This window comes from Pteronotus mesoamericanus, unplaced genomic scaffold, assembly GCF_021234165.1.
Source record: "Pteronotus mesoamericanus isolate MK-2021 breed Mesoamerican mustached bat unplaced genomic scaffold, CSHL_Meso_final contig_2, whole genome shotgun sequence".
Lineage (NCBI taxonomy): Eukaryota > Metazoa > Chordata > Mammalia > Chiroptera > Mormoopidae > Pteronotus > Pteronotus mesoamericanus.
This window is the reverse complement of record NW_026555084.1, coordinates 28,801,119-28,816,190: the sequence shown is the minus strand read 5'-3', so window position 1 is coordinate 28,816,190 and position 15,072 is coordinate 28,801,119.

Sequence of the window (15,072 nt, the reverse complement as noted above, 5' to 3'; positions counted from 1 at the left end):
AACCCTCCCCTGCCCGGGCCCCTGTGGTGGGCGTCCGGCCTGCTCCTCATGGAGGGGGCATCCCCCATGCGACGCTTCCCTCCAGCCCCTTCCCCCTGGGGCACCGCCTCGGGGCCTGCCTCTGGCGGCTGAGATTCTAGAAGGAGACATCTCTCCTCTCCTCCTCAACCCTTCACTTACTTAGCAAGTGTTCGTTTTCTCCTGCCGGCGCTGTGGTCCCACAGAGAACAGGACCACCTGGCCCTGCTCTCATGAAGCTTATTGTTGAAGAGGGAACACAGACATAAACAGAGAAATGCTTATGTAACGGCAGTTGTGGTCGCTGTTGCCACAGCCCAGTTCCTTTCTGCACTTGTAAACATCTGACCCCTTGAGGCCCAGTCCTGTGTCACCTCATCTGCACTGCCTCTCCCAACCCTGCACCCGCAGGACAGAGTGACCCTCTGGGCCCGCAACAGCCTTGGGCTCAACCGCTCCCGACAGAGGCTGAAACCCGAGGGCAGAGGCCAGGGTGCGCCCCCTGCCCCGCCCCAACCCTGCCTGGCACCCCGGAGGGGCTCGGCCGGTGGGCGCAAGTCCCTGGCTGGACTGAGCCAAAGTGTGCGAGCACCGCAGGGGCTGAGAAGCCACCGCTTGCTTTCTTTTTAAGTAGCCTTTTGTTTCTTTTTATTATTATAAAGGTAATTTATGTTAAGTCACAATGATGTGAATTTGCTTAACAATATGTAACGAATGATTAAGGTGGTCAATTTTATCTTATGTGTATTTTAACATAATTTAAAAAACAATGTAGTGAATAAGTATGAAAAAGGGAGAGAGTTCCATATCATCAGGAAGTAAAGGGCAAAGGATTTGATTCAGATAGAATTGGGTTAAAAAATAAGTTGTTTGGGTTAGGGAAACGCAAATCAAAACCACAGTGAGATACTTCTTCACACTCTTTAGGATAGCTATTATCAAAAACAAAAACAAAAACAAAATCTAAGTGTTGGCAAGGACATGGAAAAATTAGAACCCTTGTTCATGGCTGGTGGGCATGTAAAATGATGGTCCCTGTGGAAAACAGTTTTGGCAGTTTCTAAAAAAAAATTAAACATGGAATGACCACACGATCCAGCAATTCCAATCCTGGGCATATGCACAAAAGAATTGAAAGCAGGGTCTCTAAGAGACACTTGTACACTCTTGCTCACGTCAGCATCAGTCACACCAGCCAAAAGGCAGAAACAACCCCGATGTCCACTGACCGGTGGATAGAATCCACACGCACAGTGGAATATTATTCAGCCTTAAAAAGGGATGAAATTCTGCCACATGCTACCACACAGGTGAACTTTGAAAATATCATGCCAAGGCGCGAAATAAGCCAGACAGAAAAGGACAAATATTGTATGATTCCACTTGTGTGAGGCACCTGCAGTAGTCAAAGCCATAGAGACAGAAGGTAGAAAGAACCGTGGCTGCAAGGACGGTGGCAGCATGTTGTGGGGAATTAGCGCGGCGAGCTTGGAGTTTATGTTGGGGGAGATGAAAAACCCTGAAGCAGCGTAATGATGTGAGTATGAAACATCATGCCCCTGTGGCCTGTGTGCTTCAGTTGGTTGAAGCATCATCCCATAACCCTGTGGCTGTGGGTTCAGTTCCTGGTCCGGGCACATACAATCCCTGGTCCGGGCGCTTATGGGAGGCAACCAATTGATGCTTCTCTCTCTCTCTTCCTCTCTCTTTAAAAAGCAATGAAAAAATGTCCTCCCGGGAGAATTAAAAAAAATTTTTTTAACTTAAATGAAAAAAACGTAATGCCATTAACTCGCACACCTAAAAATGGTTAAAATGGTAAATTTTATGTTATATATATTTTACCACAATTTAAAAAATAATAATTTGGGTATATTATGGACATTCTAGAAACTATTGGTAAGCAAAAAGGGAAAAAATTTAAATTGTTATCTTAGCAGCCAGAGACAGCTGCTGTTAAAATTTTGTGCCTAACTTTCCATTCATTTCCCATTCTCTTTCAAAAAAAAAACAAAAAAAAGTGTGCATGTGTGTGTATCTGTCTATCTTTGGAGACCACACTGGACTGGTAGGAAGTCTCTTCCTCACATCCTGCTCTCCACTCTCCCACCAAGGCTGCTCCCTCCCCTTGGGCCTCTCACGACAAGGCCAGCCCAGTTCTGCACACGAATCCTTTGAACAATTCCTGACGCCGCATGTCGCTACGCCGCACCTCCAGGGTTGGACTTCCCTGAAAATGGCCATGTCTTCCTTGTGTCTGGAGATGTGGTACCAGCGTGGGCCTGGTAGAGGCTGGGAGATGCATAGGGACGTGAGCGCCTCTCTCGCCTTTCCAGACACCGCACGTCTTAGCTGTGTCCACGTGAGCAGGCGGGCCCCCTTGGACAACGCCAGCAGTGTTGCGGCTGCAGTGAAGCTTAAGGGCAGCTGAGCCCCCGTGTCTGTTGGTCTCGGTTGCACTTGGCCCAGGTCCCCGTGCCCTGCCTTGACGTTCTCGCTTCTTGGAACAGCTGCCGGGCCTCCATCACCCCCGATAACGACTGACTCTACCGAGCGCCCGCTTCCGAGGCCTGGCAACGCGGGCCTCCGGCCCCTGAGAGCTGGCCCAGCGTCCCCTCGGGGAGAGAGTCTGGAGAGGAGCGGGGGGCCCCACAGCCCTGACCCTGACCCTGCCGCGCCCTGGGAGGGGCAGCCACTTCCTTTCTGCTGCCAGGAGAAGTGGGCCTCCTCCCTGTCCCAGGCACCGCTCTGCCCTGTGCTGCACAAGCCGGCGGGCGGGAGCCACGCTGCCTGCGACAGGGGCTTTCTCCATCACGTGGGCTCTGCGGACCTCAGGGGCTGCCCTGCCTCCTCCGCTGCCATCAGGCCTGGCCCCGAGAGTCACGCCACAGCTGTCACACCCTCGGGAGGCGCCCCAGACCCTCCATTTGAGCCCAGCTACAGCCTCCTTCCCCGCCTTTGCCACTTGGCCCAGGAGCTAGGGCATAGCCAGCTTTACCGGCAACGAGCGGTGAGGCAAAAGGCCACAGCCAGTCAGGTTACTAAAGTTCACGTCTGTTCCCACTGATTAGGAAGGGATGGTGCCTTCATTTGCCTCCAACTCCAGCTACAGACACAAGACCCTTCTCTCTTGGCTTTGAGGCCTCCACAGAAGGGTTTATCTGAGACACTTTATAGCCCAGTACCAAGAAGATTATCTTTTTATTGCAACTTTGATTAATGATTGATCAGACACTGATACTAGAAACACTGAAGAACAAATTTGCCCTAGAGATTAGGAAAGGTCTACACCTGCCAGGCTTGGGGACCTGCCCACCTGCTCTCTCCAAGGTTAGACCAGGACAAGGGTACAGTGAGAGGCACCCCTCACCTGCAGCCACACACACGCACACACACACCCCGAAAAACAGATATTCATGCCCTTAAATTAGGCAGGCTATGAATTACAAGTAAACAGGGCAAGGGAGAAGCGATAGATACCCTGAGGGCTCTTAGCAGAAATTTCCTTTCTTGTTTTGTTTCTATTAGTAACTCTTATAAGTAAGCACCCTAAAGGGAAACTTAGAGTGTGGGGAAGAGAGGAGCTGTGTGAGGGCTGTAGCCTGGGCTGCCTACAGACCTCCGATGCCAAAGAGCTGACAACAGAAACGTGCCCAGTGCCAGGGGGAAGGGGCAAGGGTGCCAGACAGGCGTCGGCAGTGGGAAGAGCCTGGGCGAGGGGTTGGGCTGGGCTCAGCTGGGCTCTGCCTGTTCTGGTAGCTCCAAGACTGTGACTGCCATGGTGGGGTCAGAAGTTGTCTCAGAATCACTGAAGGGCACCAACCCACCACCTCAGAGACTGGGGGACTGGCAACCTGCATACTACCAGCTGTGCCCACCGGGGGTTCGGCCAGTCCCCACACTCTGGGAGCCCCCGGGAGCAGGGTGCTGGCCGGGACACTCTTTTCTTGCCCCTCAGCTATTCTGCGGTGACTTGTGGGAGTAGAGAGCTGGCAGAGATGCTTCTAAATGGAAACTGGAAAATGAAACTGGAAATCACAGACTCAAAACCTGAAGTGCCAAGGGTTCCTTTTCTACAGGGAGAGTCCCGGGGAGGGGCAGGGGAGAAAGGAGCAGAAGCAGAGTTAGCGAAGGCCACGGGGCATTCCCGGTGTTCCGCACGCAGCCCGGCGCGGGGCGAGGACCGGGGCCAGGCCCAGCGGCCCCTCGCTGTCCCAGCTTCCTCTGAGGCTGTCCAACTCTCTGATGCCCCAGGCGGGCTTCCTCTCTAAGAGACGCGAATTTCACACTTTAGTTTGAAAAACTTTTCAGAGGTACTTAAGGAAGGGCCCTCACTCTCACTTAGTGTGAAAATGTTTCTCAGAAGTAGGCATTTCTTCCCAGCAGCTTCTCCGGCTATGGGCTGCCTTCACCTCCCCACCCCTACCTCCCCACCCTCCACCCCCCTGGGCAGGCCAGGGTTCCCTCACAGGCACGGGCAGGGCTGTGATGAGGAATGGAGGTGCCTGAGTTCAGCTGAGGATCAAAGATCAAAACGGCCCGCTCTTTCCCCTCTGGCCTCCCCGGCGGGCGCAGTCTGCTCGCTCAGACAGAAACACCAGGGGCGGCTGCCCGCAGCGCACAGCGATTTTAACACCAGCAGAGCAGCTTTCACGGCAGTTTCCAGAAGGGACTGGAATGCGGGGGAGAGGAGGACAGTGGGGGAAGGGGCCAAGAACTGTCCCTACCTCCTAACTCCACACCACCTCCCTGTTCTGCAAGGAAGGGCCGCCCCGGGCCCCAGCCCCATACACTCCTTAGACGAAGGCAGGGCCGTCGCACGTCCAGGGCGCCCGGTGTCTCCCTCCCTGGAACGAAACCTGTGAGGCCTGGAGCCCCGTCCGTGTCGTTCACTCTTGCATCCCCAGTGCTTGGAATAGTGCCTGACACTTGGTGGGTGCCCAAAAAAATACGCATTCAAGGCATGAGGGCGGCCTGAAGGGTCCAGGAGAAGGACAGTGCTCCGGCAAGGGACCTGCGCGGGCCTTCCTCGGGGCCCAGTCCCCACCCCTGCCCCCGGAGCACCTCCGGCTGAGGGAGCTGTGGACAGGTGCTCTGCGGCCCACCGTCCCGGCCCCCAGCCCATGGAATATTTTGTCCTGGTGGGCGCAGGGGTTTCCGAGGCCCACAGGCTTTGCAGGGGAAGGTGGCGGGCACGGGGAAGGGTGTCCTATGGCACATTCTCCGTGGCCCTGGCTTTGTCCCCCCTTATCTGATAGATGGGCCCACATAGCCTCTCCCAAACAGGCCAGGCCACTCAGCTCCCTGGGCTGCCCAGGAAAGAAAGGCCACTTTTAGCCTAAGGGTCAGGAGACAAGCTGGGGGTGGGGGCGACAGGGATGCTAAAGGAGGGGGACAGAGAAGGAAAGTCCTCCGGAGGAGACATGGACAAGGAGAGCAGCCCTGAGTTCAGGCCCCACAGCGCCCTTCGGTCTTCTCAGCCTTACCTTGTCACCCGTGAATGACATTTGTTCTGGTGTCTGTGCCTCAAAAGGCAACGTAGCGGAAGAGACTAGGGCAAGCTTTGGAACTGAGCCACTAAGGTACAATCCCAGCTTTGTCATTCACGAGCCACGTGACTTTGGAGACAATTATTGACTCTCTCTTTGCCTCGTTTCTCCCTCCTGCCAAGTGGGGACGATGATGGCAGGTCTGTGAGTTATTTCGTGCTTCTGACATGCGGTGAGGCCGTTACCGCCTCAGCTGGGCTCGTGAGGAGCCAACGAGACCGCGAACGTGAGCACAGTTCCAGGGTCGAAGGTGCCGTACGAACGTGAGGAAATTGTACTATTTTGGAGATAGCGAAGACACAGCTTCCCTCCCACATTTGGGAACGGGGTAGGGGGCGGAGGGGGCAACAGTTTTAAGTATTTAATGTTAAGTTAGAAGATGCACCAAAAGGAGGTGAAAGACTGAAACCGCCGACCGTTTGAGCCGTAGGGTGCGCCGGGGCAGTGTGGCCGGCGCAGATGGCAGGGCCTGGGCAGGCCCACTTCCTCCCTGCGCGTCGCAGGTCTTCCTCATACCAGCCACTTCCCAAGGCTGCAGGAAACGGGGCCAGGAACACTTCGGGGCGTGACCCGGAGGCCTGGGCAGGGGCCCGCAGCCTCCTGGGGGAGAGCGGGAGCCTTCGCGGGGCCCTGCCCCCTGTCCCTGCCCAGGCCGCCCTGGCTTCTCTCCCTCGAGACTGCAGGCTGTGGTACAAACGGCGTCCGGCCCGAGAGAGGCCGGCTGGAGAGAAGAGCCAAATCTTTCTCAAAGGAAATGAAGCTGTGGTTTTGAGACGTTCATTTCTCATCTGTGGTTGGCGTTTCCCAGGGTTCTCAGAGGTGAATGCAGGGTCAGCTGGATGTCACCAAATAAGGTTCACCAGTGACCTTAGCAACAGGCTGGCTGCCTATTGGCTGCCTCTGCTGCCGCCTGCCAATGCGGCCGCCGGGAGGTCGGCACTGGAGCTGGATGGGAGCCCCCACAGGAGCAGGGATCCAGCTGCTCCCTGTCACAAATCACTGCCCTTTGAAGCAGCCACAGCTAGGCAGGGAGCCCCGGCAAAGGTGCTGGAGGCGGGCAGGACTGCCTGGGTGCTGGCGTTTCAAAGTCCACCTGGCCAGCACGCCTCTGATGGAGTCCTCACACAGCCCCGGATCAGCTCCCTCAGTTTGCCAGGCCCAGCTTACCAGGATGAACTGTGCACTGCCACCCCCAGCCACTGTGTCCCAGCTGTCCCCCTTGGAGCCCCATAGTTCCCATGTCGTAGTTCCGCTCGTTCCTCCTTGGCAGGCACTCCGCTAAGCTCTTTCTACACATTATCTCTTTCAACTCTCTCTACAGCTCTGTGAGCCAGTTAGCTCATTCTACAGATGAGGGAACTGAGGCCGAAGGAAGTCAACTAACTAGTCTCCAGTTGCACCAGAAAGTAGGGAAGCCACAATTTAAACTCAGTTTAAACAGGGCCAGATCCCACACTATTAACTGATGTACTCTATTGCCGGTCACTCAGTATCTCTGGGCTTCAGTGTCTTCGCCTGTGAAGTGAGGATGATAACACCTACCTCGCAGGGGTGGGGTGAGGTTCGCACGAGTGCCTTATGCACAGGAACCTAGTGCAAAGTGGCGGCTTGGCCAGTAGCGCGCCTCGGCCCGGGGGGGCCTGGCCCCTGGGAGGCGCGCTCCGTGGGGAGCCTGCACGTTCCTCTCCCACGGAGCATGCTGCCGAAACACCGAGGTCTGGGGACCATGCTTCTCTGTGGCCCTCGTATTTGGTTTCCACTTCCTCATTCTCAGCCTCTCCACCCCCACGCAGCTGCATCACCGAGGGACGGAGGCCAGAGAAGAGCTCGCTGCCGAGGGGCCCCAGCCTATGGTGCCAGAGGAGGGGAGAGGGTTCTGAGGGCAGAGGGTGGGCCAGTCAGACTGTAAGGGCAGACGTACCCGTATTTTGCTGTGTGTAATGCATGCCTTTTTGCCCGAATTTTTGAGGGGAAAATAAGGATGCGCATTATTCATGGGTATAACAGTTACATACCATGGGTATAATAATCCCGTGTATAATACACAATAAAATGCGGGTGTGTGTTATATGCAGCAAAATACGGTACCTTGTTTTCTTTACCTCAAGCAATGCTGGCATATTACAGCACCATTTCCCTGAGAACCATTTTCAGAATTAAAAAACGCATAAGTGATCTGGTAGAGATGAAAACACACATACCCTCTAACCCAGCAGCCCTACTCCTCAGAATGTTCTCTAACCAAACTCTTACCCAGACATCCACGCAGCACCGGGAAAAGCCCAAATGCTCACCACCACTAGAGAACACAGGTAACCTGTGCAACGTGCCAACAATGGAAATGAATGAGCCGGAGCGACTTGCAGAGCTGTAGTATTGTGTAATAATACTGTCACAATGGCTGGCTCTCACCAGCGTAGTGTTAAGTGAAACACACAAAAGAATACATGAATAATTCCTTTCGTGAAAAATTTAACAAGCGGCAAAACTGGACTGTATTGTTTAAGGATACATGCAGAGGAGGCAAAACATAAAAAACAGAAATTTTTGTTGCAGACGTTGAGGTAGCCGTGACCACAAGGGAGGGTTTGGGCTGTGATTAGGAGGCCGCACAGTGGTCTTGGAGGACATTGGCCTTGTTTTGTCTCTGGACCTGGTGGTGATTATACACATATTTGCTTTATAGTTCATACTTATTAAACTGAACACATGTTTTGTGCATTTTTTGCATAATTATTTTTTCACAATAAAAGGTGTAGTATGTCCGGTCCGGCGCGGAGCAGCGCAGCGAGTTGCCGGGGTGTGGCATGAACCCCCTTTCGGGGCAGCTCTCAAGGGCACCACACTGCTGGCCGGATCCCAGCCGGCACTGTGGCCTCAGGAGCCTTGCAGGGAATGGACGGTAAGGACTGGTATGCAGCTTAGGACTGAAGGACATCCTTTGACATGTCCCTGCAGCCAGCAAAGGTCAATCAGTGCGCGCAGAGACAGGAGGCTGGAAGCCGCCATGGTCCATGGATGTCTGGACTTGCAGGGATCTGAAGGGATAGAGGATACGTGCAAATGACCACACCTGAGACCCAGCCCCGCCAGGCCACCTTAGAGCGTTGATTCGCTGGAGTTCCCACCTCAGGATCCCCTCCGCAGGGGGGCCTGTGTTTGTTGATTGTCTGCCACTATGCCCGGCCCCTTCAGCACACCAGGAAGAAGACGGCCTTCAGCAGTGGCTGGGACAGGACCAATGGGAGGCATAAGAAGGAGTCTAAGGCCACAGGATGAGGCTTTCCTAACCCTGTCCCCTAGGGCCCTGGTGTTTCCTGAGGGTGCAAGCTTGTTTTATTCATCCTATTTCCCTGGCCTGGAGTAGGCCGCGCATGACGGTTCATGAGCGTCTGCTGCGTGGACAAAGGTGCGGAGTGTGTGCTGTAGCCAGTAAGGCCTCATCGGGTCCCGGAGAGGCAGCCCCCCAGGCCCCCTGCTTTTCTGGTCCATCTCCAGAGCATGCTCTTCCTCAGCTGTTAAAGATGCGCCCCTGCTTTCTTCCCCAAGCTAAACATCACCAGTTTCCTGATTGTCTCATAGCCCTCAGCACTCTGGCTTTCTAGTGGGGAGAGGCCGCAAAAGCACCCAGATGCCTTCCGAGTAGGGGCAACCGTGGAAGTAGGTGGGAAGTTAGGGTTGGGTGCTTCGGCAGTGAGGGCGTTTGAGACATAAAGGGGCCAGCGGCTGGCATGGCCCCCAACGTGGGAGGAAGGCCTCTGATCATCTTCTCTCTCTGGTGTTCTCACGGCCTTTACACAGGTACTTCCGTTTGTCACCAGTGGGACGTCCCTTCTCAGCTCTCCTGGAGACTCCCTGAGAGCTGGCTTGTGGTAGGCACTCCGTAGGTGTTAGCTCATGTTATTTACTTTGTTGTTTTCATTATTTGATGAACAACAGTTAATTCAGCGTCATCTATTGAGCAAATACTATGTGTCAGGCGCTGCCAGGTGCCAGAATACAGCAGTGAACAGAGTAGGCCCGTGCCTGCTGCCCAGGGCTCCCAGACGCTCTGGGAAAGCTTGTGGATTGAATGGTAAACGCTGGCTGAACTCGTTGAGATCCACACCACCACCACCGACAGTCGCCGGGTGTTCTCTGTGCACTGAGCTCAGAACACACTGTCCCTGCCTTCCAGCGCTGGAAGATGGGAGCTGAGGGAGACCTGCGTGAGAGTGAAAAACACTGGACTGGGACTGAGCTGACTAGAGAGCAAGCCCGGGCTCTGCCACAAACGAACGGGCTGTGTGACCATGGACGAGCCAACATGACCTTGCTGAGCTTCAGGTATCAGTGAAATGGGGAGGACAGTACAAACCTCAGAGGCAAGAGAGGATCAAATAGGGCCCACCCTAAGATATGCACACTGTTCATATCTTAGTCTGTGCAGTTGCTGGTGCACAGAACTAAAGGAGAGCACTTCTGTCCCTGCGACCTGAAGTTGACAATAAATGGTAGCTATTGTTATGCACGAGCAAGAGGGAAGCAGGGGTCACAGCAGGCCAGCGGGCTGCTCAGGACTTGGCCAGGCTTTGTTCTTCAAGGAAGGGCAGGGCTTTGAGAAGGGCAGACTGTGGTGCAGGCAAATGCCAGGGGCTTCTCTCAGGGCAGGTCTGGGAGCAGCCAGGCTGATAAGGGAGGGGGTCTCCACCTCGTGGCTAGAGCAAGGCCTTCTCTAAGATCGGAGAAGCTGGAGAAACCGCTGGGAGGGGAGCAGGGGCAGGGATGGATGAGACTCAGGTGAGTCCTTTCTCGAGCTGCCAAAGGTCCTAGAGAGTGTCTTATCCAGCACCTGGCCTCCCAGGTTGGCAGAGGCCGGAAGGGAGAGTGGTGAGTCTCCAAGGTCCCACAGCAAGGACCCGGCCCGGGACCCCCGTCTCTGCAGCACCAGCTCAAACAACTCCTCGAGCCCACAAAGGAAGTCCCTGGTACTTTTCATGTATACATTCTTTTTACTGTAAACATAATTATAGGCCTTTATAGAGCATTTTTAAATTATGGAAATACAAAGAAGAAAATACAGTCCCCTCATCTCACCACCAAAGGCAATCCCAGTTAGTGTTCAGATGCATTTCTTCCAGGAGGTATTCCACACAAAATTATACATTGTGCATTTATTAGATTGGAGCTGTGTTGTGTATAGTTTCATGTGCCACCTCTCTCCTCTAAAACTGTGTCTGTGAACAGAGGGATGATTTCAATGCAAAAAGAAAAAAAGAAAAGAGAAAGAAAAAAAAAAAACAAAGAAAAACTCTAGAAAAATGTTTTCCTTAGCAAAAAATAAAAAATAAAAAAAGGTGCAAAGCCACAGCTGTGGTGCTTGGGAGGACATCCTGCAGGCTGCAGGGTGGCTCCCGCTCACATCCGGTGTGAGCTCCTCCGCGGCTCAGAAAGACAGGTCTTCCTCTCCTCCCCGACCAGGCTGCAGCCTCCTGCCCACGGGCGCCCGGTGGGTCGGAGCTGATGAGCCTGCGCTCGCCGTCCCTCGCCGTCCCTTGCTGTCCCTTGCCGCCCCAGGATCTGCCATCACCCGCTGCCTCCAGAGGCACATGGGGTTGTGATCCTTACTGTTTATTAACCACAGCACCTCAATCTGTGCAGCACAGTGTTTTTCTGGTGTTTTGTCATCTGAGACACACCCCCGTGAGGCAGGTAAGACAGAAGCTGTTGTACCCTTTGTACAAAAGAAGAAACCGAGGCTACAAGAATTGGTGGCTTCTTTGGCCAGAGCCTAGCCTCTGAGGACTCCGATATGGAAGTCTAAGGGTCACTCCAAGGCTGGGCGCAGGCGGCCAAGTACTGGAGCCCCTCCGCCTCTGCGTGCCTTGTTGCCCTTGACAGCCAGATTCCACCTGGCCCTGTTCAGGTGATGACTGGCCGCCTGCCTTACTCCTTCCCTCCCTCCTCTCCTTCCTTGGCTGCTCCGTGAAGGTCTGGGGCATCCAGGTCCCAGCAGGAGGCCTGTGGGCAGCACAGGGCAGGAGGGGCGGGACAAGGCCTTTGGCCCTTCAAGCAGGCTGACCAACTTGTCCCCATTTGTCCAGGACTTTCTCAGTTTTAGCACTGAAAGCTCCACATCCCAGGAGACACCTTGTCCTGAGTAAGGTCTCTTGCACCTCCTAATCTACCCTAGATTACCCCTGCAGCCTGGACGGCGGGCCCTTTGGACTTGCGGTGCCAACCTCTGCACAGCATCTGGGCACAGAGAAACCTGGGGCTGAGGAAGGGCCCCCCCTCACCCCCTACCAGTGGCAGGGGAGTGCGGACTCCTGCCTACAGGACTCCCACACAGGCGTTGCTTTTGGAGAGCACGCCTGTGTCTGTCTGTCCGGGACTCCTGCACATTCGCACAGGGGAGTGAAAAGTCATATTTGCACCTGAGTCTCTAAAAATGTAACAGCCTGATTACTTCTGGGTTATGGCCTTCAGGTGGCTCCATTAATGTCTATTTACTCATTGTATTTCTTACTCGGTACAATAAAACCATGTTCCTTTTACTTGTGTACATTTTTAATAAAAGAAAGTAATTGATGACTCAGCCTTCCATCCCCAGCAGTGCTGCCGAGGGACACAGGTGGGCTGTGCTGTGTGTCAGGGGACACAGAGGTCCTTGTTCTGGGGCCTTGGCTCTGGCTGCTGGTTGGTTGCGACCCCTCCTGCCTGAGGCTCTGCTGCAGGGACAGAGCCGGTTACCACCCTGTGCCCTCCCTGCCTCTCAGCCCAGCCGGCCTTGTCCCCCAGGGAAAGACTCAGAGAAGCCAGGTGGGCCGCGGGCAGAGCAGGGGAGCGGGGGCTGCCCACAGGGCTTGGCTGCCCCGGGGCTTGCCGGGGGTGCTCTCCAGGGCTGGCCCTGCCCGAGTGCTTGGAGAACGTGGAGGGGGTGACTCTCGTGCCTGCGGAGCCCCCAGTCTGGCTGGAAAGATTGGACACCTTCATGTGGGGAATAGCAGACAGGAAGGGGACGGGCACCAGATGGTGACGCTTTACCTGGATGGGCTGTCAGGTAAGGGAGGGCCCGGGGCCGCACTGCATGTGTCTTAGTATGGCCGGAGACAAAACCAGGATCCTCCCAAGTGACCTGGAGCAGGTCCCCCAAGACAGGGCAGACGGCCTCTTGGCTGCCTCCAGGTCACGACGGAAGGGGGATGATGAGCGGTCACCGGGCTACTCTGAGTCCTGGAAAATGCACACCCCTCTGGGCCCCCCTCTCTGCCCCACCCCACCCCCGGCCCCTCGGTGGGAATGCCTGTCCCCCGCACCTACCTGCCCAGGCCTCGCCATGGCTCTCAGCGCCCTGGCCGGCCGCGCCTCTCCCCGGCCTGGCAAGCCGAGAAGGGGCGGCGCTCTCCCTCCGAGTGGAGGCGGCCACACTTCACCTCCGCCAGGCAGACCAGCCTCCCCACCCCGCCCGCCCTGGCACCAGTGTGGCCAGCGGGACAGGACTCCTTGACTTGTTCTTAGTTTTAGAAAAGTAATAGCTCTTTGGCGTAATGACTTCCTCCCTGTCTACCCCAGATTCCCAAACGCCACCGCTGTGTGCACACGACTCCCGCGTCCCATGAAGCTGGCTTTCTCAGAGAAGCCTGGCACGCCACCTCGCAGCCCAGCCCACCCCAGGACCCCTGGGGCCTGGGCCACCCACTTCACTCCTGAGCTAACATCCAGGCACGTCCCTTCTGCTCTCTGAGCAAGCGCGTGGCTGAGTAGTCCCACGGGGCGGCAGGGCCCACAGCCCCTTCTTAGTGCTGAGCAGGGCCGGGGTTGAGAGGGCGACGAGAAGGCATAGCGGAACCACACTCCCCAGAGCCACCTGGCGTTTAAGGAAAAGTGGGGGGCAGAGACCAAGAAGGGGGCCCAGGTGAATGCGTGGCATCGGGCCAGAAATAGAAGTGAGGGCCCCCCAGGCTGCCTCCCTCCCGGCAGCCAGGAGGGCAGGGCAGGGAGGCTGCTGGAGGAAGCCGGCCTGTGAGTGGGGCGCCCGCCTGACGCAGGGCCGCAACCAGCCACCTGCTGGAAGTGCTGGGTTTTCTCAGGGGCCAGGAAGCTGGAATTAGACTCGGGACAGCCACAGGGTGACCCCCCAGCCACGTGGCTGGGAGCCAGGATGCACCCGCAAGTGGTCCTGGCTGGTACAGCCACCAGCCCTGCGAGGACCCCAGGACCCCACAAAAGGTCTGGTTTTGAGCAGAACTGGAGAACCCTGGTCACATGGTTCAGACAGACACCCAGACTCTGGAAAAGTCCTCTTTGATCCCTAGAGCCAAGATAAGGGCTAACAAGCCAGAGTCTTGTTCACAAACAGACTTGTGTGGCAGAGCTCCCTGCACTGAGACCAAGTTACAGGCGGCCTGTGTCCCACTCCCCACCCGGGGCCCCCACCCCTCCAAGCTGCAAGCGGCCTCCAGGGCATAGGTGGGGCATTGGCCCCAGGAGAACCAAGACTAACCCTCCCCTCCTGGGGCCCTGGGGACCTTCGCAGCAGAGCCCTGCCACCTGCAGGGAGGGGAGGTCACAAGGCAGGGGCGGCGCCCATGCAATGCCCAGAGCAACTGCAGTTTTTGCTGCCTTCTCTTGGTGTCTACAAAGGCTTTCTTGCATGAGGTGCTAGGCCCCTGCTCCTGGGCAAGCTCTGCCAAACTTCCTCGCCAGGCTTCTGTTTCCACCTCAGCAGACAGCCTGGTAACGTGGAAGCAGTCTGGGTGCGGGCTCAGACAAATGTGGGTTGGAATCCAGGCACACCGATTAGCTGAGTCATCTTGGGCAAGCGCCTTATGCCAGTTGAGCTTTGGTTTCCTGGTCTGTGAACAAGGTGCTGTGGTGAATGCCAGTGTTATGGTGCGTATGGGGTGCTTGGCATAGCGCCTGGTGCAACGGGAACACTCGAGGACCGTGTTGTCATTGCCCAGCCAGACTGTGAGGTCCTTTCCAGTTCCACCCATTTCTGAGCTCGCAGAGCTGCATAAGGGACTGTGGCTGGACGTCTGCCTCTCCTCTTGCTCTGTCCCCGTGTCCTTGCTTTATTACCTTCGGTGTCACCTCTGCTGAAAGTAAACTCTTGGCAGAGACTCTAGATCTGCCTTATCCCAGAGCGTGCAGAAGTAGGGGCTCCTTCCCCTACTCCCCAGCCCCAGAAAACCAGCAAAGGGGGGGTGCCTGGGAGCTGTCTGGAGTTAAGGAAACCACGTGGCAAACCAGCCCTTCCCTTGTGCTGCCCTCTGCTTGGCCTCGCCAGGGTGTCAGGCTGACAAAGGCAAATCTCACTCTGCCCAGAGCCTCTCCCTCCTGGAAAAGAGAGCACACCAGCTGCCCATTGTCCCGCCCCAGGCCCCTGGCCGTGGGACCACGGGGACAAACAGGAAAGGTTAGCGTAGTGACCTGGTGAATTTCAGACTTCCTTACAATGGAAGGTTAGTCATGCCCAAGTTAAGAAAAAGCATTACATCTGACAGAGACAAAAGCTTCCTGG